Source organism: Rhinoderma darwinii, unplaced genomic scaffold, assembly GCF_050947455.1.
Source record: "Rhinoderma darwinii isolate aRhiDar2 unplaced genomic scaffold, aRhiDar2.hap1 Scaffold_595, whole genome shotgun sequence".
Taxonomy (NCBI): Eukaryota; Metazoa; Chordata; class Amphibia; order Anura; family Rhinodermatidae; genus Rhinoderma; species Rhinoderma darwinii.
Window position 1 is genome coordinate 114379 of NW_027464149.1, and position 21806 is coordinate 136184.

Consider the following 21806-nt stretch of genomic DNA (forward strand, 5'->3'; position numbering starts at 1 on the left):
AGGCTGTCTTTTTTTTGCACAGCTAGTTGCCTCCAGGAGGCCACAAGAGGGAGACAAGGGACTGCAAAATGGAAAATAGGCATCCACCAACTTTACAGACAACTTCTCCTTGCTCCTACAACCTCCATCCTTGCACAGTTTGTTATTCTTCTAGGTAACATAGTAACAAATCCAAATTGCTGCTCTCTTTGTAGGCAAGCAAGGCTTTGTTGCAACTGCAATTCTTACTTCTTCTTGAAATGTAGGGACGACAGTACATTCCATCACATCCATCTAGTGTACACAGGTAGGTCCATTGTGGCGGGCAGGCGAGCGGGCGGGCTGCTTTATTGGCTGTTTGCTGTTCCCCTACTCCACTCCACTATTTGACTGTTGTGCTGCATCAATCAATCAATCAATCAATCAATCAATCAATCAATCAATCAATCAATCAATCAATCAGTGGCTGGCTCAGGTGCAGCTCTTTAACTTACCTAAAAGGGAGGGCGGAGAGAAGACAAGGAAGGTGAATGAGGTGTTCCAATGTGAAATGCCGGAAACACAGAAACACAGACGACACACAACAAGAGGTGGCAATCTATTCATTAATTGCATTTAATCAATGAGCTCATTATCACTCATGCATTGTCCAACAGGTGTTGAAATAATGGGATTAAAAGGGGAGATCCCTTCAGAAAGACAGAAACAATAGCAAAGACAAAAAACACTTTTGGAATCTGCTTTTAGTCAACACATAAGGAAAGGGTGCACCGGTCCTGGAAATACTGCAATACCAGGTCAATGCGTGGAGTGGACAGAGCAAGCTCTATTTCCATCTCCCTGTTCTAAAAATCCATTTAATATATGGTCCCCAGATAGGGGACGTATCAGATATTAAACTGATAAGAACAGATACTACACTTGATCTTAGCCAAAAGGCCGAGAAGCGATAACCCGAACGGGCCGCGCGTTGCCCGAGCCTGCCCGATACTGCTGTTCAGCCCTTGCAGCGATTCAGCCTACTTCTAGGCAATTCCATGGGGCCCTGCAGGCTCACACACTCACAGCTACACGGGAGGTGAATAAAGGCCGGAGAGGAAGCCAGACAGGATTTGCTTCTTTTGCTTGCACCACAATGCAGTGCTGAAAGAGGAGGAATCTACATAAAAACGCCTTCCTGGCAACGCCCAAATGCCCTGCTGCCATGCAGATAAACACTGGCAGCGGCAGCAAGTGCATGCCCACAGCCACCCCTTGTTCCTTCACACCTTGTATCAGCTGTAATCCAGTCCAGTCCAGTGCTGCCTGCTGAGCAGCACTGACCAACACTGCCTGGGCCCAGGCTTTTATCTCTGAGGCCCCATTATGATGTCAGAAAGCTGGCTCTGGAATCCTGAGGGCTCCACTATGACACGTGCAAAGTTCCGTCTGAACTTTATATAAGACGGTGAGGCTCAGTCAGTCACTCAGTGTTGCCTGAGAGGGCAACACTGCAACAGCCGGCCGCCAGGCTGTCTTTTTTTTGCACAGCTAGTTGCCTCCAGGAGGCCACAAGAGGGAGACAAGGGACTGCAAAATGGAAAATAGGCATCCACCAACTTTACAGACAACTTCTCCTTGCTCCTACAACCTCCATCCTTGCACAGTTTGTTATTCTTCTAGGTAACATAGTAACAAATCCAAATTGCTGCTCTCTTTGTAGGCAAGCAAGGCTTTGTTGCAACTGCAATTCTTACTTCTTCTTGAAATGTAGGGACGACAGTACATTCCATCACATCCATCTAGTGTACACAGGTAGGTCCATTGTGGCGGGCAGGCGAGCGGGCGGGCTGCTTTATTGGCTGTTTGCTGTTCCCCTACTCCACTCCACTATTTGACTGTTGTGCTGCATCAATCAATCAATCAATCAATCAATCAATCAATCAATCAATCAATCAATCAATCAGTGGCTGGCTCAGGTGCAGCTCTTTAACTTACCTAAAAGGGAGGGCGGAGAGAAGACAAGGAAGGTGAATGAGGTGTTCCAATGTGAAATGCCGGAAACACAGAAACACAGACGACACACAACAAGAGGTGGCAATCTATTCATTAATTGCATTTAATCAATGAGCTCATTATCACTCATGCATTGTCCAACAGGTGTTGAAATAATGGGATTAAAAGGGGAGATCCCTTCAGAAAGACAGAAACAATAGCAAAGACAAAAAACACTTTTGGAATCTGCTTTTAGTCAACACATAAGGAAAGGGTGCACCGGTCCTGGAAATACTGCAATACCAGGTCAATGCGTGGAGTGGACAGAGCAAGCTCTATTTCCATCTCCCTGTTCTAAAAATCCATTTAATATATGGTCCCCAGATAGGGGACGTATCAGATATTAAACTGATAAGAACAGATACTACACTTGATCTTAGCCAAAAGGCCGAGAAGCGATAACCCGAACGGGCCGCGCGTTGCCCGAGCCTGCCCGATACTGCTGTTCAGCCCTTGCAGCGATTCAGCCTACTTCTAGGCAATTCCATGGGGCCCTGCAGGCTCACACACTCACAGCTACACGGGAGGTGAATAAAGGCCAGAGAGGAAGCCAGACAGGATTTGCTTCTTTTGCTTGCACCACAATGCAGTGCTGAAAGAGGAGGAATCTACATAAAAACGCCTTCCTGGCAACGCCCAAATGCCCTGCTGCCATGCAGATAAACACTGGCAGCGGCAGCAAGTGCATGCCCACAGCCACCCCTTGTTCCTTCACACCTTGTATCAGCTGTAATCCAGTCCAGTCCAGTGCTGCCTGCTGAGCAGCACTGACCAACACTGCCTGGGCCCAGGCTTTTATCTCTGAGGCCCCATTATGATGTCAGAAAGCTGGCTCTGGAATCCTGAGGGCTCCACTATGACACGTGCAAAGTTCCGTCTGAACTTTATATAAGACGGTGAGGCTCAGTCAGTCACTCAGTGTTGCCTGAGAGGGCAACACTGCAACAGCCGGCCGCCAGGCTGTCTTTTTTTTGCACAGCTAGTTGCCTCCAGGAGGCCACAAGAGGGAGACAAGGGACTGCAAAATGGAAAATAGGCATCCACCAACTTTACAGACAACTTCTCCTTGCTCCTACAACCTCCATCCTTGCACAGTTTGTTATTCTTCTAGGTAACATAGTAACAAATCCAAATTGCTGCTCTCTTTGTAGGCAAGCAAGGCTTTGTTGCAACTGCAATTCTTACTTCTTCTTGAAATGTAGGGACGACAGTACATTCCATCACATCCATCTAGTGTACACAGGTAGGTCCATTGTGGCGGGCAGGCGAGCGGGCGGGCTGCTTTATTGGCTGTTTGCTGTTCCCCTACTCCACTCCACTATTTGACTGTTGTGCTGCATCAATCAATCAATCAATCAATCAATCAATCAATCAATCAATCAATCAATCAATCAGTGGCTGGCTCAGGTGCAGCTCTTTAACTTACCTAAAAGGGAGGGCGGAGAGAAGACAAGGAAGGTGAATGAGGTGTTCCAATGTGAAATGCCGGAAACACAGAAACACAGACGACACACAACAAGAGGTGGCAATCTATTCATTAATTGCATTTAATCAATGAGCTCATTATCACTCATGCATTGTCCAACAGGTGTTGAAATAATGGGATTAAAAGGGGAGATCCCTTCAGAAAGACAGAAACAATAGCAAAGACAAAAAACACTTTTGGAATCTGCTTTTAGTCAACACATAAGGAAAGGGTGCACCGGTCCTGGAAATACTGCAATACCAGGTCAATGCGTGGAGTGGACAGAGCAAGCTCTATTTCCATCTCCCTGTTCTAAAAATCCATTTAATATATGGTCCCCAGATAGGGGACGTATCAGATATTAAACTGATAAGAACAGATACTACACTTGATCTTAGCCAAAAGGCCGAGAAGCGATAACCCGAACGGGCCGCGCGTTGCCCGAGCCTGCCCGATACTGCTGTTCAGCCCTTGCAGCGATTCAGCCTACTTCTAGGCAATTCCATGGGGCCCTGCAGGCTCACACACTCACAGCTACACGGGAGGTGAATAAAGGCCGGAGAGGAAGCCAGACAGGATTTGCTTCTTTTGCTTGCACCACAATGCAGTGCTGAAAGAGGAGGGATCTACATAAAAACGCCTTCCTGGCAACGCCCAAATGCCCTGCTGCCATGCAGATAAACACTGGCAGCGGCAGCAAGTGCATGCCCACAGCCACCCCTTGTTCCTTCACACCTTGTATCAGCTGTAATCCAGTCCAGTCCAGTGCTGCCTGCTGAGCAGCACTGACCAACACTGCCTGGGCCCAGGCTTTTATCTCTGAGGCCCCATTATGATGTCAGAAAGCTGGCTCTGGAATCCTGAGGGCTCCACTATGACACGTGCAAAGTTCCGTCTGAACTTTATATAAGACGGTGAGGCTCAGTCAGTCACTCAGTGTTGCCTGAGAGGGCAACACTGCAACAGCCGGCCGCCAGGCTGTCTTTTTTTTGCACAGCTAGTTGCCTCCAGGAGGCCACAAGAGGGAGACAAGGGACTGCAAAATGGAAAATAGGCATCCACCAACTTTACAGACAACTTCTCCTTGCTCCTACAACCTCCATCCTTGCACAGTTTGTTATTCTTCTAGGTAACATAGTAACAAATCCAAATTGCTGCTCTCTTTGTAGGCAAGCAAGGCTTTGTTGCAACTGCAATTCTTACTTCTTCTTGAAATGTAGGGACGACAGTACATTCCATCACATCCATCTAGTGTACACAGGTAGGTCCATTGTGGCGGGCAGGCGAGCGGGCGGGCTGCTTTATTGGCTGTTTGCTGTTCCCCTACTCCACTCCACTATTTGACTGTTGTGCTGCATCAATCAATCAATCAATCAATCAATCAATCAATCAATCAATCAATCAATCAATCAATCAATCAGTGGCTGGCTCAGGTGCAGCTCTTTAACTTACCTAAAAGGGAGGGCGGAGAGAAGACAAGGAAGGTGAATGAGGTGTTCCAATGTGAAATGCCGGAAACACAGAAACACAGACGACACACAACAAGAGGTGGCAATCTATTCATTAATTGCATTTAATCAATGAGCTCATTATCACTCATGCATTGTCCAACAGGTGTTGAAATAATGGGATTAAAAGGGGAGATCCCTTCAGAAAGACAGAAACAATAGCAAAGACAAAAAACACTTTTGGAATCTGCTTTTAGTCAACACATAAGGAAAGGGTGCACCGGTCCTGGAAATACTGCAATACCAGGTCAATGCGTGGAGTGGACAGAGCAAGCTCTATTTCCATCTCCCTGTTCTAAAAATCCATTTAATATATGGTCCCCAGATAGGGGACGTATCAGATATTAAACTGATAAGAACAGATACTACACTTGATCTTAGCCAAAAGGCCGAGAAGCGATAACCCGAACGGGCCGCGCGTTGCCCGAGCCTGCCCGATACTGCTGTTCAGCCCTTGCAGCGATTCAGCCTACTTCTAGGCAATTCCATGGGGCCCTGCAGGCTCACACACTCACAGCTACACGGGAGGTGAATAAAGGCCGGAGAGGAAGCCAGACAGGATTTGCTTCTTTTGCTTGCACCACAATGCAGTGCTGAAAGAGGAGGAATCTACATAAAAACGCCTTCCTGGCAACGCCCAAATGCCCTGCTGCCATGCAGATAAACACTGGCAGCGGCAGCAAGTGCATGCCCACAGCCACCCCTTGTTCCTTCACACCTTGTATCAGCTGTAATCCAGTCCAGTCCAGTGCTGCCTGCTGAGCAGCACTGACCAACACTGCCTGGGCCCAGGCTTTTATCTCTGAGGCCCCATTATGATGTCAGAAAGCTGGCTCTGGAATCCTGAGGGCTCCACTATGACACGTGCAAAGTTCCGTCTGAACTTTATATAAGACGGTGAGGCTCAGTCAGTCACTCAGTGTTGCCTGAGAGGGCAACACTGCAACAGCCGGCCGCCAGGCTGTCTTTTTTTTGCACAGCTAGTTGCCTCCAGGAGGCCACAAGAGGGAGACAAGGGACTGCAAAATGGAAAATAGGCATCCACCAACTTTACAGACAACTTCTCCTTGCTCCTACAACCTCCATCCTTGCACAGTTTGTTATTCTTCTAGGTAACATAGTAACAAATCCAAATTGCTGCTCTCTTTGTAGGCAAGCAAGGCTTTGTTGCAACTGCAATTCTTACTTCTTCTTGAAATGTAGGGACGACAGTACATTCCATCACATCCATCTAGTGTACACAGGTAGTGTAGTGTACATTGTGGCGGGCAGGCGAGCGGGCGGGCTGCTTTATTGGCTGTTTGCTGTTCCCCTACTCCACTCCACTATTTGACTGTTGTGCTGCATCAATCAATCAATCAATCAATCAATCAATCAATCAATCAATCAATCAGTGGCTGGCTCAGGTGCAGCTCTTTAACTTACCTAAAAGGGAGGGCGGAGAGAAGACAAGGAAGGTGAATGAGGTGTTCCAATGTGAAATGCCGGAAACACAGAAACACAGACGACACACAACAAGAGGTGGCAATCTATTCATTAATTGCATTTAATCAATGAGCTCATTATCACTCATGCATTGTCCAACAGGTGTTGAAATAATGGGATTAAAAGGGGAGATCCCTTCAGAAAGACAGAAACAATAGCAAAGACAAAAAACACTTTTGGAATCTGCTTTTAGTCAACACATAAGGAAAGGGTGCACCGGTCCTGGAAATACTGCAATACCAGGTCAATGCGTGGAGTGGACAGAGCAAGCTCTATTTCCATCTCCCTGTTCTAAAAATCCATTTAATATATGGTCCCCAGATAGGGGACGTATCAGATATTAAACTGATAAGAACAGATACTACACTTGATCTTAGCCAAAAGGCCGAGAAGCGATAACCCGAACGGGCCGCGCGTTGCCCGAGCCTGCCCGATACTGCTGTTCAGCCCTTGCAGCGATTCAGCCTACTTCTAGGCAATTCCATGGGGCCCTGCAGGCTCACACACTCACAGCTACACGGGAGGTGAATAAAGGCCGGAGAGGAAGCCAGACAGGATTTGCTTCTTTTGCTTGCACCACAATGCAGTGCTGAAAGAGGAGGAATCTACATAAAAACGCCTTCCTGGCAACGCCCAAATGCCCTGCTGCCATGCAGATAAACACTGGCAGCGGCAGCAAGTGCATGCCCACAGCCACCCCTTGTTCCTTCACACCTTGTATCAGCTGTAATCCAGTCCAGTCCAGTGCTGCCTGCTGAGCAGCACTGACCAACACTGCCTGGGCCCAGGCTTTTATCTCTGAGGCCCCATTATGATGTCAGAAAGCTGGCTCTGGAATCCTGAGGGCTCCACTATGACACGTGCAAAGTTCCGTCTGAACTTTATATAAGACGGTGAGGCTCAGTCAGTCACTCAGTGTTGCCTGAGAGGGCAACACTGCAACAGCCGGCCGCCAGGCTGTCTTTTTTTTGCACAGCTAGTTGCCTCCAGGAGGCCACAAGAGGGAGACAAGGGACTGCAAAATGGAAAATAGGCATCCACCAACTTTACAGACAACTTCTCCTTGCTCCTACAACCTCCATCCTTGCACAGTTTGTTATTCTTCTAGGTAACATAGTAACAAATCCAAATTGCTGCTCTCTTTGTAGGCAAGCAAGGCTTTGTTGCAACTGCAATTCTTACTTCTTCTTGAAATGTAGGGACGACAGTACATTCCATCACATCCATCTAGTGTACACAGGTAGGTCCATTGTGGCGGGCAGGCGAGCGGGCGGGCTGCTTTATTGGCTGTTTGCTGTTCCCCTACTCCACTCCACTATTTGACTGTTGTGCTGCATCAATCAATCAATCAATCAATCAATCAATCAATCAATCAATCAATCAATCAAGTGGCTGGCTCAGGTGCAGCTCTTTAACTTACCTAAAAGGGAGGGCGGAGAGAAGACAAGGAAGGTGAATGAGGTGTTCCAATGTGAAATGCCGGAAACACAGAAACACAGACGACACACAACAAGAGGTGGCAATCTATTCATTAATTGCATTTAATCAATGAGCTCATTATCACTCATGCATTGTCCAACAGGTGTTGAAATAATGGGATTAAAAGGGGAGATCCCTTCAGAAAGACAGAAACAATAGCAAAGACAAAAAACACTTTTGGAATCTGCTTTTAGTCAACACATAAGGAAAGGGTGCACCGGTCCTGGAAATACTGCAATACCAGGTCAATGCGTGGAGTGGACAGAGCAAGCTCTATTTCCATCTCCCTGTTCTAAAAATCCATTTAATATATGGTCCCCAGATAGGGGACGTATCAGATATTAAACTGATAAGAACAGATACTACACTTGATCTTAGCCAAAAGGCCGAGAAGCGATAACCCGAACGGGCCGCGCGTTGCCCGAGCCTGCCCGATACTGCTGTTCAGCCCTTGCAGCGATTCAGCCTACTTCTAGGCAATTCCATGGGGCCCTGCAGGCTCACACACTCACAGCTACACGGGAGGTGAATAAAGGCCGGAGAGGAAGCCAGACAGGATTTGCTTCTTTTGCTTGCACCACAATGCAGTGCTGAAAGAGGAGGAATCTACATAAAAACGCCTTCCTGGCAACGCCCAAATGCCCTGCTGCCATGCAGATAAACACTGGCAGCGGCAGCAAGTGCATGCCCACAGCCACCCCTTGTTCCTTCACACCTTGTATCAGCTGTAATCCAGTCCAGTCCAGTGCTGCCTGCTGAGCAGCACTGACCAACACTGCCTGGGCCCAGGCTTTTATCTCTGAGGCCCCATTATGATGTCAGAAAGCTGGCTCTGGAATCCTGAGGGCTCCACTATGACACGTGCAAAGTTCCGTCTGAACTTTATATAAGACGGTGAGGCTCAGTCAGTCACTCAGTGTTGCCTGAGAGGGCAACACTGCAACAGCCGGCCGCCAGGCTGTCTTTTTTTTGCACAGCTAGTTGCCTCCAGGAGGCCACAAGAGGGAGACAAGGGACTGCAAAATGGAAAATAGGCATCCACCAACTTTACAGACAACTTCTCCTTGCTCCTACAACCTCCATCCTTGCACAGTTTGTTATTCTTCTAGGTAACATAGTAACAAATCCAAATTGCTGCTCTCTTTGTAGGCAAGCAAGGCTTTGTTGCAACTGCAATTCTTACTTCTTCTTGAAATGTAGGGACGACAGTACATTCCATCACATCCATCTAGTGTACACAGGTAGGTCCATTGTGGCGGGCAGGCGAGCGGGCGGGCTGCTTTATTGGCTGTTTGCTGTTCCCCTACTCCACTCCACTATTTGACTGTTGTGCTGCATCAATCAATCAATCAATCAATCAATCAATCAATCAATCAATCAATCAATCAATCAATCAATCAATCAATCAGTGGCTGGCTCAGGTGCAGCTCTTTAACTTACCTAAAAGGGAGGGCGGAGAGAAGACAAGGAAGGTGAATGAGGTGTTCCAATGTGAAATGCCGGAAACACAGAAACACAGACGACACACAACAAGAGGTGGCAATCTATTCATTAATTGCATTTAATCAATGAGCTCATTATCACTCATGCATTGTCCAACAGGTGTTGAAATAATGGGATTAAAAGGGGAGATCCCTTCAGAAAGACAGAAACAATAGCAAAGACAAAAAACACTTTTGGAATCTGCTTTTAGTCAACACATAAGGAAAGGGTGCACCGGTCCTGGAAATACTGCAATACCAGGTCAATGCGTGGAGTGGACAGAGCAAGCTCTATTTCCATCTCCCTGTTCTAAAAATCCATTTAATATATGGTCCCCAGATAGGGGACGTATCAGATATTAAACTGATAAGAACAGATACTACACTTGATCTTAGCCAAAAGGCCGAGAAGCGATAACCCGAACGGGCCGCGCGTTGCCCGAGCCTGCCCGATACTGCTGTTCAGCCCTTGCAGCGATTCAGCCTACTTCTAGGCAATTCCATGGGGCCCTGCAGGCTCACACACTCACAGCTACACGGGAGGTGAATAAAGGCCGGAGAGGAAGCCAGACAGGATTTGCTTCTTTTGCTTGCACCACAATGCAGTGCTGAAAGAGGAGGAATCTACATAAAAACGCCTTCCTGGCAACGCCCAAATGCCCTGCTGCCATGCAGATAAACACTGGCAGCGGCAGCAAGTGCATGCCCACAGCCACCCCTTGTTCCTTCACACCTTGTATCAGCTGTAATCCAGTCCAGTCCAGTGCTGCCTGCTGAGCAGCACTGACCAACACTGCCTGGGCCCAGGCTTTTATCTCTGAGGCCCCATTATGATGTCAGAAAGCTGGCTCTGGAATCCTGAGGGCTCCACTATGACACGTGCAAAGTTCCGTCTGAACTTTATATAAGACGGTGAGGCTCAGTCAGTCACTCAGTGTTGCCTGAGAGGGCAACACTGCAACAGCCGGCCGCCAGGCTGTCTTTTTTTTGCACAGCTAGTTGCCTCCAGGAGGCCACAAGAGGGAGACAAGGGACTGCAAAATGGAAAATAGGCATCCACCAACTTTACAGACAACTTCTCCTTGCTCCTACAACCTCCATCCTTGCACAGTTTGTTATTCTTCTAGGTAACATAGTAACAAATCCAAATTGCTGCTCTCTTTGTAGGCAAGCAAGGCTTTGTTGCAACTGCAATTCTTACTTCTTCTTGAAATGTAGGGACGACAGTACATTCCATCACATCCATCTAGTGTACACAGGTAGGTCCACTGTGGCGGGCAGGCGAGCGGGCGGGCTGCTTTATTGGCTGTTTGCTGTTCCCCTACTCCACTCCACTATTTGACTGTTGTGCTGCATCAATCAATCAATCAATCAATCAATCAATCAATCAATCAATCAATCAATCAATCAATCAGTGGCTGGCTCAGGTGCAGCTCTTTAACTTACCTAAAAGGGAGGGCGGAGAGAAGACAAGGAAGGTGAATGAGGTGTTCCAATGTGAAATGCCGGAAACACAGAAACACAGACGACACACAACAAGAGGTGGCAATCTATTCATTAATTGCATTTAATCAATGAGCTCATTATCACTCATGCATTGTCCAACAGGTGTTGAAATAATGGGATTAAAAGGGGAGATCCCTTCAGAAAGACAGAAACAATAGCAAAGACAAAAAACACTTTTGGAATCTGCTTTTAGTCAACACATAAGGAAAGGGTGCACCGGTCCTGGAAATACTGCAATACCAGGTCAATGCGTGGAGTGGACAGAGCAAGCTCTATTTCCATCTCCCTGTTCTAAAAATCCATTTAATATATGGTCCCCAGATAGGGGACGTATCAGATATTAAACTGATAAGAACAGATACTACACTTGATCTTAGCCAAAAGGCCGAGAAGCGATAACCCGAACGGGCCGCGCGTTGCCCGAGCCTGCCCGATACTGCTGTTCAGCCCTTGCAGCGATTCAGCCTACTTCTAGGCAATTCCATGGGGCCCTGCAGGCTCACACACTCACAGCTACACGGGAGGTGAATAAAGGCCGGAGAGGAAGCCAGACAGGATTTGCTTCTTTTGCTTGCACCACAATGCAGTGCTGAAAGAGGAGGAATCTACATAAAAACGCCTTCCTGGCAACGCCCAAATGCCCTGCTGCCATGCAGATAAACACTGGCAGCGGCAGCAAGTGCATGCCCACAGCCACCCCTTGTTCCTTCACACCTTGTATCAGCTGTAATCCAGTCCAGTCCAGTGCTGCCTGCTGAGCAGCACTGACCAACACTGCCTGGGCCCAGGCTTTTATCTCTGAGGCCCCATTATGATGTCAGAAAGCTGGCTCTGGAATCCTGAGGGCTCCACTATGACACGTGCAAAGTTCCGTCTGAACTTTATATAAGACGGTGAGGCTCAGTCAGTCACTCAGTGTTGCCTGAGAGGGCAACACTGCAACAGCCGGCCGCCAGGCTGTCTTTTTTTTGCACAGCTAGTTGCCTCCAGGAGGCCACAAGAGGGAGACAAGGGACTGCAAAATGGAAAATAGGCATCCACCAACTTTACAGACAACTTCTCCTTGCTCCTACAACCTCCATCCTTGCACAGTTTGTTATTCTTCTAGGTAACATAGTAACAAATCCAAATTGCTGCTCTCTTTGTAGGCAAGCAAGGCTTTGTTGCAACTGCAATTCTTACTTCTTCTTGAAATGTAGGGACGACAGTACATTCCATCACATCCATCTAGTGTACACAGGTAGGTCCATTGTGGCGGGCAGGCGAGCGGGCGGGCTGCTTTATTGGCTGTTTGCTGTTCCCCTACTCCACTCCACTATTTGACTGTTGTGCTGCATCAATCAATCAATCAATCAATCAATCAATCAATCAATCAATCAAGTGGCTGGCTCAGGTGCAGCTCTTTAACTTACCTAAAAGGGAGGGCGGAGAGAAGACAAGGAAGGTGAATGAGGTGTTCCAATGTGAAATGCCGGAAACACAGAAACACAGACGACACACAACAAGAGGTGGCAATCTATTCATTAATTGCATTTAATCAATGAGCTCATTATCACTCATGCATTGTCCAACAGGTGTTGAAATAATGGGATTAAAAGGGGAGATCCCTTCAGAAAGACAGAAACAATAGCAAAGACAAAAAACACTTTTGGAATCTGCTTTTAGTCAACACATAAGGAAAGGGTGCACCGGTCCTGGAAATACTGCAATACCAGGTCAATGCGTGGAGTGGACAGAGCAAGCTCTATTTCCATCTCCCTGTTCTAAAAATCCATTTAATATATGGTCCCCAGATAGGGGACGTATCAGATATTAAACTGATAAGAACAGATACTACACTTGATCTTAGCCAAAAGGCCGAGAAGCGATAACCCGAACGGGCCGCGCGTTGCCCGAGCCTGCCCGATACTGCTGTTCAGCCCTTGCAGCGATTCAGCCTACTTCTAGGCAATTCCATGGGGCCCTGCAGGCTCACACACTCACAGCTACACGGGAGGTGAATAAAGGCCGGAGAGGAAGCCAGACAGGATTTGCTTCTTTTGCTTGCACCACAATGCAGTGCTGAAAGAGGAGGAATCTACATAAAAACGCCTTCCTGGCAACGCCCAAATGCCCTGCTGCCATGCAGATAAACACTGGCAGCGGCAGCAAGTGCATGCCCACAGCCACCCCTTGTTCCTTCACACCTTGTATCAGCTGTAATCCAGTCCAGTCCAGTGCTGCCTGCTGAGCAGCACTGACCAACACTGCCTGGGCCCAGGCTTTTATCTCTGAGGCCCCATTATGATGTCAGAAAGCTGGCTCTGGAATCCTGAGGGCTCCACTATGACACGTGCAAAGTTCCGTCTGAACTTTATATAAGACGGTGAGGCTCAGTCAGTCACTCAGTGTTGCCTGAGAGGGCAACACTGCAACAGCCGGCCGCCAGGCTGTCTTTTTTTTGCACAGCTAGTTGCCTCCAGGAGGCCACAAGAGGGAGACAAGGGACTGCAAAATGGAAAATAGGCATCCACCAACTTTACAGACAACTTCTCCTTGCTCCTACAACCTCCATCCTTGCACAGTTTGTTATTCTTCTAGGTAACATAGTAACAAATCCAAATTGCTGCTCTCTTTGTAGGCAAGCAAGGCTTTGTTGCAACTGCAATTCTTACTTCTTCTTGAAATGTAGGGACGACAGTACATTCCATCACATCCATCTAGTGTACACAGGTAGGTCCATTGTGGCGGGCAGGCGAGCGGGCGGGCTGCTTTATTGGCTGTTTGCTGTTCCCCTACTCCACTCCACTATTTGACTGTTGTGCTGCATCAATCAATCAATCAATCAATCAATCAATCAATCAATCAATCAATCAATCAATCAGTGGCTGGCTCAGGTGCAGCTCTTTAACTTACCTAAAAGGGAGGGCGGAGAGAAGACAAGGAAGGTGAATGAGGTGTTCCAATGTGAAATGCCGGAAACACAGAAACACAGACGACACACAACAAGAGGTGGCAATCTATTCATTAATTGCATTTAATCAATGAGCTCATTATCACTCATGCATTGTCCAACAGGTGTTGAAATAATGGGATTAAAAGGGGAGATCCCTTCAGAAAGACAGAAACAATAGCAAAGACAAAAAACACTTTTGGAATCTGCTTTTAGTCAACACATAAGGAAAGGGTGCACCGGTCCTGGAAATACTGCAATACCAGGTCAATGCGTGGAGTGGACAGAGCAAGCTCTATTTCCATCTCCCTGTTCTAAAAATCCATTTAATATATGGTCCCCAGATAGGGGACGTATCAGATATTAAACTGATAAGAACAGATACTACACTTGATCTTAGCCAAAAGGCCGAGAAGCGATAACCCGAACGGGCCGCGCGTTGCCCGAGCCTGCCCGATACTGCTGTTCAGCCCTTGCAGCGATTCAGCCTACTTCTAGGCAATTCCATGGGGCCCTGCAGGCTCACACACTCACAGCTACACGGGAGGTGAATAAAGGCCGGAGAGGAAGCCAGACAGGATTTGCTTCTTTTGCTTGCACCACAATGCAGTGCTGAAAGAGGAGGAATCTACATAAAAACGCCTTCCTGGCAACGCCCAAATGCCCTGCTGCCATGCAGATAAACACTGGCAGCGGCAGCAAGTGCATGCCCACAGCCACCCCTTGTTCCTTCACACCTTGTATCAGCTGTAATCCAGTCCAGTCCAGTGCTGCCTGCTGAGCAGCACTGACCAACACTGCCTGGGCCCAGGCTTTTATCTCTGAGGCCCCATTATGATGTCAGAAAGCTGGCTCTGGAATCCTGAGGGCTCCACTATGACACGTGCAAAGTTCCGTCTGAACTTTATATAAGACGGTGAGGCTCAGTCAGTCACTCAGTGTTGCCTGAGAGGGCAACACTGCAACAGCCGGCCGCCAGGCTGTCTTTTTTTTGCACAGCTAGTTGCCTCCAGGAGGCCACAAGAGGGAGACAAGGGACTGCAAAATGGAAAATAGGCATCCACCAACTTTACAGACAACTTCTCCTTGCTCCTACAACCTCCATCCTTGCACAGTTTGTTATTCTTCTAGGTAACATAGTAACAAATCCAAATTGCTGCTCTCTTTGTAGGCAAGCAAGGCTTTGTTGCAACTGCAATTCTTACTTCTTCTTGAAATGTAGGGACGACAGTACATTCCATCACATCCATCTAGTGTACACAGGTAGGTCCATTGTGGCGGGCAGGCGAGCGGGCGGGCTGCTTTATTGGCTGTTTGCTGTTCCCCTACTCCACTCCACTATTTGACTGTTGTGCTGCATCAATCAATCAATCAATCAATCAATCAATCAATCAATCAATCAATCAGTGGCTGGCTCAGGTGCAGCTCTTTAACTTACCTAAAAGGGAGGGCGGAGAGAAGACAAGGAAGGTGAATGAGGTGTTCCAATGTGAAATGCCGGAAACACAGAAACACAGACGACACACAACAAGAGGTGGCAATCTATTCATTAATTGCATTTAATCAATGAGCTCATTATCACTCATGCATTGTCCAACAGGTGTTGAAATAATGGGATTAAAAGGGGAGATCCCTTCAGAAAGACAGAAACAATAGCAAAGACAAAAAACACTTTTGGAATCTGCTTTTAGTCAACACATAAGGAAAGGGTGCACCGGTCCTGGAAATACTGCAATACCAGGTCAATGCGTGGAGTGGACAGAGCAAGCTCTATTTCCATCTCCCTGTTCTAAAAATCCATTTAATATATGGTCCCCAGATAGGGGACGTATCAGATATTAAACTGATAAGAACAGATACTACACTTGATCTTAGCCAAAAGGCCGAGAGGCGATAACCCGAACGGGCCGCGCGTTGCCCGAGCCTGCCCGATACTGCTGTTCAGCCCTTGCAGCGATTCAGCCTACTTCTAGGCAATTCCATGGGGCCCTGCAGGCTCACACACTCACAGCTACACGGGAGGTGAATAAAGGCCGGAGAGGAAGCCAGACAGGATTTGCTTCTTTTGCTTGCACCACAATGCAGTGCTGAAAGAGGAGGAATCTACATAAAAACGCCTTCCTGGCAACGCCCAAATGCCCTGCTGCCATGCAGATAAACACTGGCAGCGGCAGCAAGTGCATGCCCACAGCCACCCCTTGTTCCTTCACACCTTGTATCAGCTGTAATCCAGTCCAGTCCAGTGCTGCCTGCTGAGCAGCACTGACCAACACTGCCTGGGCCCAGGCTTTTATCTCTGAGGCCCCATTATGATGTCAGAAAGCTGGCTCTGGAATCCTGAGGGCTCCACTATGACACGTGCAAAGTTCCGTCTGAACTTTATATAAGACGGTGAGGCTCAGTCAGTCACTCAGTGTTGCCTGAGAGGCCAACACTGCAACAGCCGGCCGCCAGGCTGTCTTTTTTTTGCACAGCTAGTTGCCTCCAGGAGGCCACAAGAGGGAGACAAGGGACTGCAAAATGGAAAATAGGCATCCACCAACTTTACAGACAACTTCTCCTTGCTCCTACAACCTCCATCCTTGCACAGTTTGTTATTCTTCTAGGTAACATAGTAACAAATCCAAATTGCTGCTCTCTTTGTAGGCAAGCAAGGCTTTGTTGCAACTGCAATTCTTACTTCTTCTTGAAATGTAGGGACGACAGTACATTCCATCACATCCATCTAGTGTACACAGGTAGGTCCATTGTGGCGGGCAGGCGAGCGGGCGGGCTGCTTTATTGGCTGTTTGCTGTTCCCCTACTCCACTCCACTATTTGACTGTTGTGCTGCACAATCAATCAATCAATCAATCAATCAATCAATCAATCAATCAATCAATCAGTGGCTGGCTCAGGTGCAGCTCTTTAACTTACCTAAAAGGGAGGGCGGAGAGAAGACAAGGAAGGTGAATGAGGTGTTCCAATGTGAAATGCCGGAAACACAGAAACACAGACGACACACAACAAGAGGTTGCAATCTATTCATTAATTGCATTTAATCAATGAGCTCATTATCACTCATGCATTGTCCAACAGGTGTTGAAATAATGGGATTAAAAGGGGAGATCCCTTCAGAAAGACAGAAACAATAGCAAAGACAAAAAACACTTTTGGAATCTGCTTTTAGTCAACACATAAGGAAAGGGTGCACCGGTCCTGGAAATACTGCAATACCAGGTCAATGCGTGGAGTGGACAGAGCAAGCTCTATTTCCATCTCCCTGTTCTAAAAATCCATTTAATATATGGTCCCCAGATAGGGGACGTATCAGATATTAAACTGATAAGAACAGATACTACACTTGATCTTAGCCAAAAGGCCGAGAAGCGATAACCCGAACGGGCCGCGCGTTGCCCGAGCCTGCCCGATACTGCTGTTCAGCCCTTGCAACGATTCAGCCTACTTCTAGGCAATTCCATGGGGCCCTGCAGGCTCACACACTCACAGCTACACGGGAGGTGAATAAAGGCCGGAGAGGAAGCCAGACAGGATTTGCTTCTTTTGCTTGCACCACAATGCAGTGCTGAAAGAGGAGGAATCTACATAAAAACGCCTTCCTGGCAACGCCCAAATGCCCTGCTGCCATGCAGATAAACACTGGCAGCGGCAGCAAGTGCATGCCCACAGCCACCCCTTGTTCCTTCACACCTTGTATCAGCTGTAATCCAGTCCAGTCCAGTGCTGCCTGCTGAGCAGCACTGACCAACACTGCCTGGGCCCAGGCTTTTATCTCTGAGGCCCCATTATGATGTCAGAAAGCTGGCTCTGGAATCCTGAGGGCTCCACTATGACACGTGCAAAGTTCCGTCTGAACTTTATATAAGACGGTGAGGCTCAGTCAGTCACTCAGTGTTGCCTGAGAGGGCAACACTGCAACAGCCGGCCGCCAGGCTGTCTTTTTTTTGCACAGCTAGTTGCCTCCAGGAGGCCACAAGAGGGAGACAAGGGACTGCAAAATGGAAAATAGGCATCCACCAACTTTACAGACAACTTCTCCTTGCTCCTACAACCTCCATCCTTGCACAGTTTGTTATTCTTCTAGGTAACATAGTAACAAATCCAAATTGCTGCTCTCTTTGTAGGCAAGCAAGGCTTTGTTGCAACTGCAATTCTTACTTCTTCTTGAAATGTAGGGACGACAGTACATTCCATCACATCCATCTAGTGTACACAGGTAGGTCCATTGTGGCGGGCAGGCGAGCGGGCGGGCTGCTTTATTGGCTGTTTGCTGTTCCCCTACTCCACTCCACTATTTGACTGTTGTGCTGCATCAATCAATCAATCAATCAATCAATCAATCAATCAATCAATCAATCAGTGGCTGGCTCAGGTGCAGCTCTTTAACTTACCTAAAAGGGAGGGCGGAGAGAAGACAAGGAAGGTGAATGAGGTGTTCCAATGTGAAATGCCGGAAACACAGAAACACAGACGACACACAACAAGAGGTGGCAATCTATTCATTAATTGCATTTAATCAATGAGCTCATTATCACTCATGCATTGTCCAACAGGTGTTGAAATAATGGGATTAAAAGGGGAGATCCCTTCAGAAAGACAGAAACAATAGCAAAGACAAAAAACACTTTTGGAATCTGCTTTTAGTCAACACATAAGGAAAGGGTGCACCGGTCCTGGAAATACTGCAATACCAGGTCAATGCGTGGAGTGGACAGAGCAAGCTCTATTTCCATCTCCCTGTTCTAAAAATCCATTTAATATATGGTCCCCAGATAGGGGACGTATCAGATATTAAACTGATAAGAACAGATACTACACTTGATCTTAGCCAAAAGGCCGAGAAGCGATAACCCGAACGGGCCGCGCGTTGCCCGAGCCTGCCCGATACTGCTGTTCAGCCCTTGCAGCGATTCAGCCTACTTCTAGGCAATTCCATGGGGCCCTGCAGGCTCACACACTCACAGCTACACGGGAGGTGAATAAAGGCCGGAGAGGAAGCCAGACAGGATTTGCTTCTTTTGCTTGCACCACAATGCAGTGCTGAAAGAGGAGGAATCTACATAAAAACGCCTTCCTGGCAACGCCCAAATGCCCTGCTGCCATGCAGATAAACACTGGCAGCGGCAGCAAGTGCATGCCCACAGCCACCCCTTGTTCCTTCACACCTTGTATCAGCTGTAATCCAGTCCAGTCCAGTGCTGCCTGCTGAGCAGCACTGACCAACACTGCCTGGGCCCAGGCTTTTATCTCTGAGGCCCCATTATGATGTCAGAAAGCTGGCTCTGGAATCCTGAGGGCTCCACTATGACACGTGCAAAGTTCCGTCTGAACTTTATATAAGACGGTGAGGCTCAGTCAGTCACTCAGTGTTGCCTGAGAGGGCAACACTGCAACAGCCGGCCGCCAGGCTGTCTTTTTTTTGCACAGCTAGTTGCCTCCAGGAGGCCACAAGAGGGAGACAAGGGACTGCAAAATGGAAAATAGGCATCCACCAACTTTACAGACAACTTCTCCTTGCTCCTACAACCTCCATCCTTGCACAGTTTGTTATTCTTCTAGGTAACATAGTAACAAATCCAAATTGCTGCTCTCTTTGTAGGCAAGCAAGGCTTTGTTGCAACTGCAATTCTTACTTCTTCTTGAAATGTAGGGACGACAGTACATTCCATCACATCCATCTAGTGTACACAGGTAGGTCCATTGTGGCGGGCAGGCGAGCGGGCGGGCTGCTTTATTGGCTGTTTGCTGTTCCCCTACTCCACTCCACTATTTGACTGTTGTGCTGCATCAATCAATCAATCAATCAATCAATCAATCAATCAATCAATCAATCAGTGGCTGGCTCAGGTGCAGCTCTTTAACTTACCTAAAAGGGAGGGCGGAGAGAAGACAAGGAAGGTGAATGAGGTGTTCCAATGTGAAATGCCGGAAACACAGAAACACAGACGACACACAACAAGAGGTGGCAATCTATTCATTAATTGCATTTAATCAATGAGCTCATTATCACTCATGCATTGTCCAACAGGTGTTGAAATAATGGGATTAAAAGGGGAGATCCCTTCAGAAAGACAGAAACAATAGCAAATACAAAAAACACTTTTGGAATCTGCTTTTAGTCAACACATAAGGAAAGGGTGCACCGGTCCTGGAAATACTGCAATACCAGGTCAATGCGTGGAGTGGACAGAGCAAGCTCTATTTCCATCTCCCTGTTCTAAAAATCCATTTAATATATGGTCCCCAGATAGGGGACGTATCAGATATTAAACTGATAAGAACAGATACTACACTTGATCTTAGCCAAAAGGCCGAGAAGCGATAACCCGAACGGGCCGCGCGTTGCCCGAGCCTGCCCGATACTGCTGTTCAGCCCTTGCAGCGATTCAGCCTACTTCTAGGCAATTCCATGGGGCCCTGCAGGCTCACACACTCACAGCTACACGGGAGGTGAATAAAGGCCGGAGAGGAAGCCAGACAGGATTTGCTTCTTTTGCTTGCACCACAATGCAGTGCTGAAAGAGGAGGAATCTACATAAAAACGCCTTCCTGGCAACGCCCAAATGCCCTGCTGCCATGCAGATAAACACTGGCAGCGGCAGCAAGTGCATGCCCACAGCCACCCCTTGTTCCTTCACACCTTGTATCAGCTGTAATCCAGTCCAGTCCAGTGCTGCCTGCTGAGCAGCACTGACCAACACTGCCTGGGCCCAGGCTTTTATCTCTGAGGCCCCATTATGATGTCAGAAAGCTGGCTCTGGAATCCTGAGGGCTCCACTATGACACGTGCAAAGTTCCGTCTGAACTTTATATAAGACGGTGAGGCTCAGTCAGTCACTCAGTGTTGCCTGAGAGGGCAACACTGCAACAGCCGGCCGCCAGGCTGTCTTTTTTTTGCACAGCTAGTTGCCTCCAGGAGGCCACAAGAGGGAGACAAGGGACTGCAAAATGGAAAATAGGCATCCACCAACTTTACAGACAACTTCTCCTTGCTCCTACAACCTCCATCCTTGCACAGTTTGTTATTCTTCTAGGTAACATAGTAACAAATCCAAATTGCTGCTCTCTTTGTAGGCAAGCAAGGCTTTGTTGCAACTGCAATTCTTACTTCTTCTTGAAATGTAGGGACGACAGTACATTCCATCACATCCATCTAGTGTACACAGGTAGGTCCAGTGGCGTAACTACCGCGGTAGCAGCAGTAGCGGCTGCTACGGGGCCCGGGGCTTGAGGGGGCCCGGTGGCGCCGCTAGCAGCCGTTATGGCTACTACAGCGGTAGCGTCGCTACTGTGGGGCCCGCGACGCCGAGCCTTACACAGGCCCTCTCATGCCTGTAGGTGTCGCTAGCACCGGAGGGGGCCCCAGTGCTAGCGGCAGCCAAATACATGTATTAGCACTGAATGGCCGGGCATGTTCCGTGCCTGACCATCCAGTGCCTTACAATGACACTGATTGGCTAGCGGCGCGATGACATCATCGCGCCGCTTCCATGCTTAGAAGGTGCTGATTGGCGGGGCAAGTCATTCTGCCCCGCCAATCAGCGTCATTGGAGGACGCTCGTTCAGCTCCTGCAGACATGCTCAGAAGAGAGCATGTCTGCATCGCCAGTGAACAGCGTGGGAACCGGAGAATGTGAGTATGTCAAGTTTTTGTTTTTTTCCCCTCATAAAAATGTGAATGGCATTATCTATAGTGGGGGGGGGGGGGGGGTCATCTTTATGTGGGCTATTATATATAGGGTTCTATATGTGGGGCAGTAGCTACAGGGGGGTCTATATGTGGGGGTGTGGGCCACTATATACAGGGGGCTCTATATGTGGGCCATTATATACAGGGGGCTCTATATGTGGGCCACTATATACAGGGGGGGTCTATATGTTTGCCACTATATACAGGGGGCTCTATATGTGAGCCATTATATACAGGGGGCTCTATA

The 21806-nt window shown here is 48.0% G+C and overlaps 14 non-coding genes across 14 annotated transcripts; all 14 read right to left on the reverse strand.

Annotated features, from left to right (window-relative positions):
* Positions 1–739: 739 nt before the first annotated feature.
* Positions 740–930, reverse strand: LOC142725331 (U2 spliceosomal RNA). The gene has a single exon (XR_012876432.1). It is a non-coding gene; the product is annotated as a U2 spliceosomal RNA (small nuclear RNA).
* A 1292-nt stretch (positions 931–2222) lies between these two features.
* LOC142725333 (U2 spliceosomal RNA) lies at positions 2223–2413 on the reverse strand. The gene has a single exon (XR_012876434.1). It is a non-coding gene; the product is annotated as a U2 spliceosomal RNA (small nuclear RNA).
* Positions 2414–3705: 1292 nt separating this feature from the next.
* Positions 3706–3896, reverse strand: LOC142725334 (U2 spliceosomal RNA). The gene has a single exon (XR_012876435.1). It is a non-coding gene; the product is annotated as a U2 spliceosomal RNA (small nuclear RNA).
* Positions 3897–5196: 1300 nt separating this feature from the next.
* Positions 5197–5387, reverse strand: LOC142725335 (U2 spliceosomal RNA). Its single transcript, XR_012876436.1, has one exon. It is a non-coding gene; the product is annotated as a U2 spliceosomal RNA (small nuclear RNA).
* A 1290-nt stretch (positions 5388–6677) lies between these two features.
* LOC142725336 (U2 spliceosomal RNA) lies at positions 6678–6868 on the reverse strand. Its single transcript, XR_012876437.1, has one exon. It is a non-coding gene; the product is annotated as a U2 spliceosomal RNA (small nuclear RNA).
* A 1289-nt stretch (positions 6869–8157) lies between these two features.
* Positions 8158–8348, reverse strand: LOC142725337 (U2 spliceosomal RNA). The gene has a single exon (XR_012876438.1). It is a non-coding gene; the product is annotated as a U2 spliceosomal RNA (small nuclear RNA).
* Positions 8349–9656: 1308 nt separating this feature from the next.
* LOC142725338 (U2 spliceosomal RNA) lies at positions 9657–9847 on the reverse strand. Its single transcript, XR_012876439.1, has one exon. It is a non-coding gene; the product is annotated as a U2 spliceosomal RNA (small nuclear RNA).
* A 1296-nt stretch (positions 9848–11143) lies between these two features.
* Positions 11144–11334, reverse strand: LOC142725340 (U2 spliceosomal RNA). Its single transcript, XR_012876440.1, has one exon. It is a non-coding gene; the product is annotated as a U2 spliceosomal RNA (small nuclear RNA).
* Positions 11335–12615: 1281 nt separating this feature from the next.
* LOC142725341 (U2 spliceosomal RNA) lies at positions 12616–12806 on the reverse strand. The gene has a single exon (XR_012876441.1). It is a non-coding gene; the product is annotated as a U2 spliceosomal RNA (small nuclear RNA).
* A 1292-nt stretch (positions 12807–14098) lies between these two features.
* Positions 14099–14289, reverse strand: LOC142725342 (U2 spliceosomal RNA). Its single transcript, XR_012876442.1, has one exon. It is a non-coding gene; the product is annotated as a U2 spliceosomal RNA (small nuclear RNA).
* Positions 14290–15573: 1284 nt separating this feature from the next.
* Positions 15574–15764, reverse strand: LOC142725366 (U2 spliceosomal RNA). Its single transcript, XR_012876464.1, has one exon. It is a non-coding gene; the product is annotated as a U2 spliceosomal RNA (small nuclear RNA).
* A 1287-nt stretch (positions 15765–17051) lies between these two features.
* LOC142725343 (U2 spliceosomal RNA) lies at positions 17052–17242 on the reverse strand. The gene has a single exon (XR_012876443.1). It is a non-coding gene; the product is annotated as a U2 spliceosomal RNA (small nuclear RNA).
* Positions 17243–18526: 1284 nt separating this feature from the next.
* LOC142725345 (U2 spliceosomal RNA) lies at positions 18527–18717 on the reverse strand. Its single transcript, XR_012876445.1, has one exon. It is a non-coding gene; the product is annotated as a U2 spliceosomal RNA (small nuclear RNA).
* A 1284-nt stretch (positions 18718–20001) lies between these two features.
* Positions 20002–20192, reverse strand: LOC142725346 (U2 spliceosomal RNA). Its single transcript, XR_012876446.1, has one exon. It is a non-coding gene; the product is annotated as a U2 spliceosomal RNA (small nuclear RNA).
* Positions 20193–21806: the final 1614 nt, after the last annotated feature.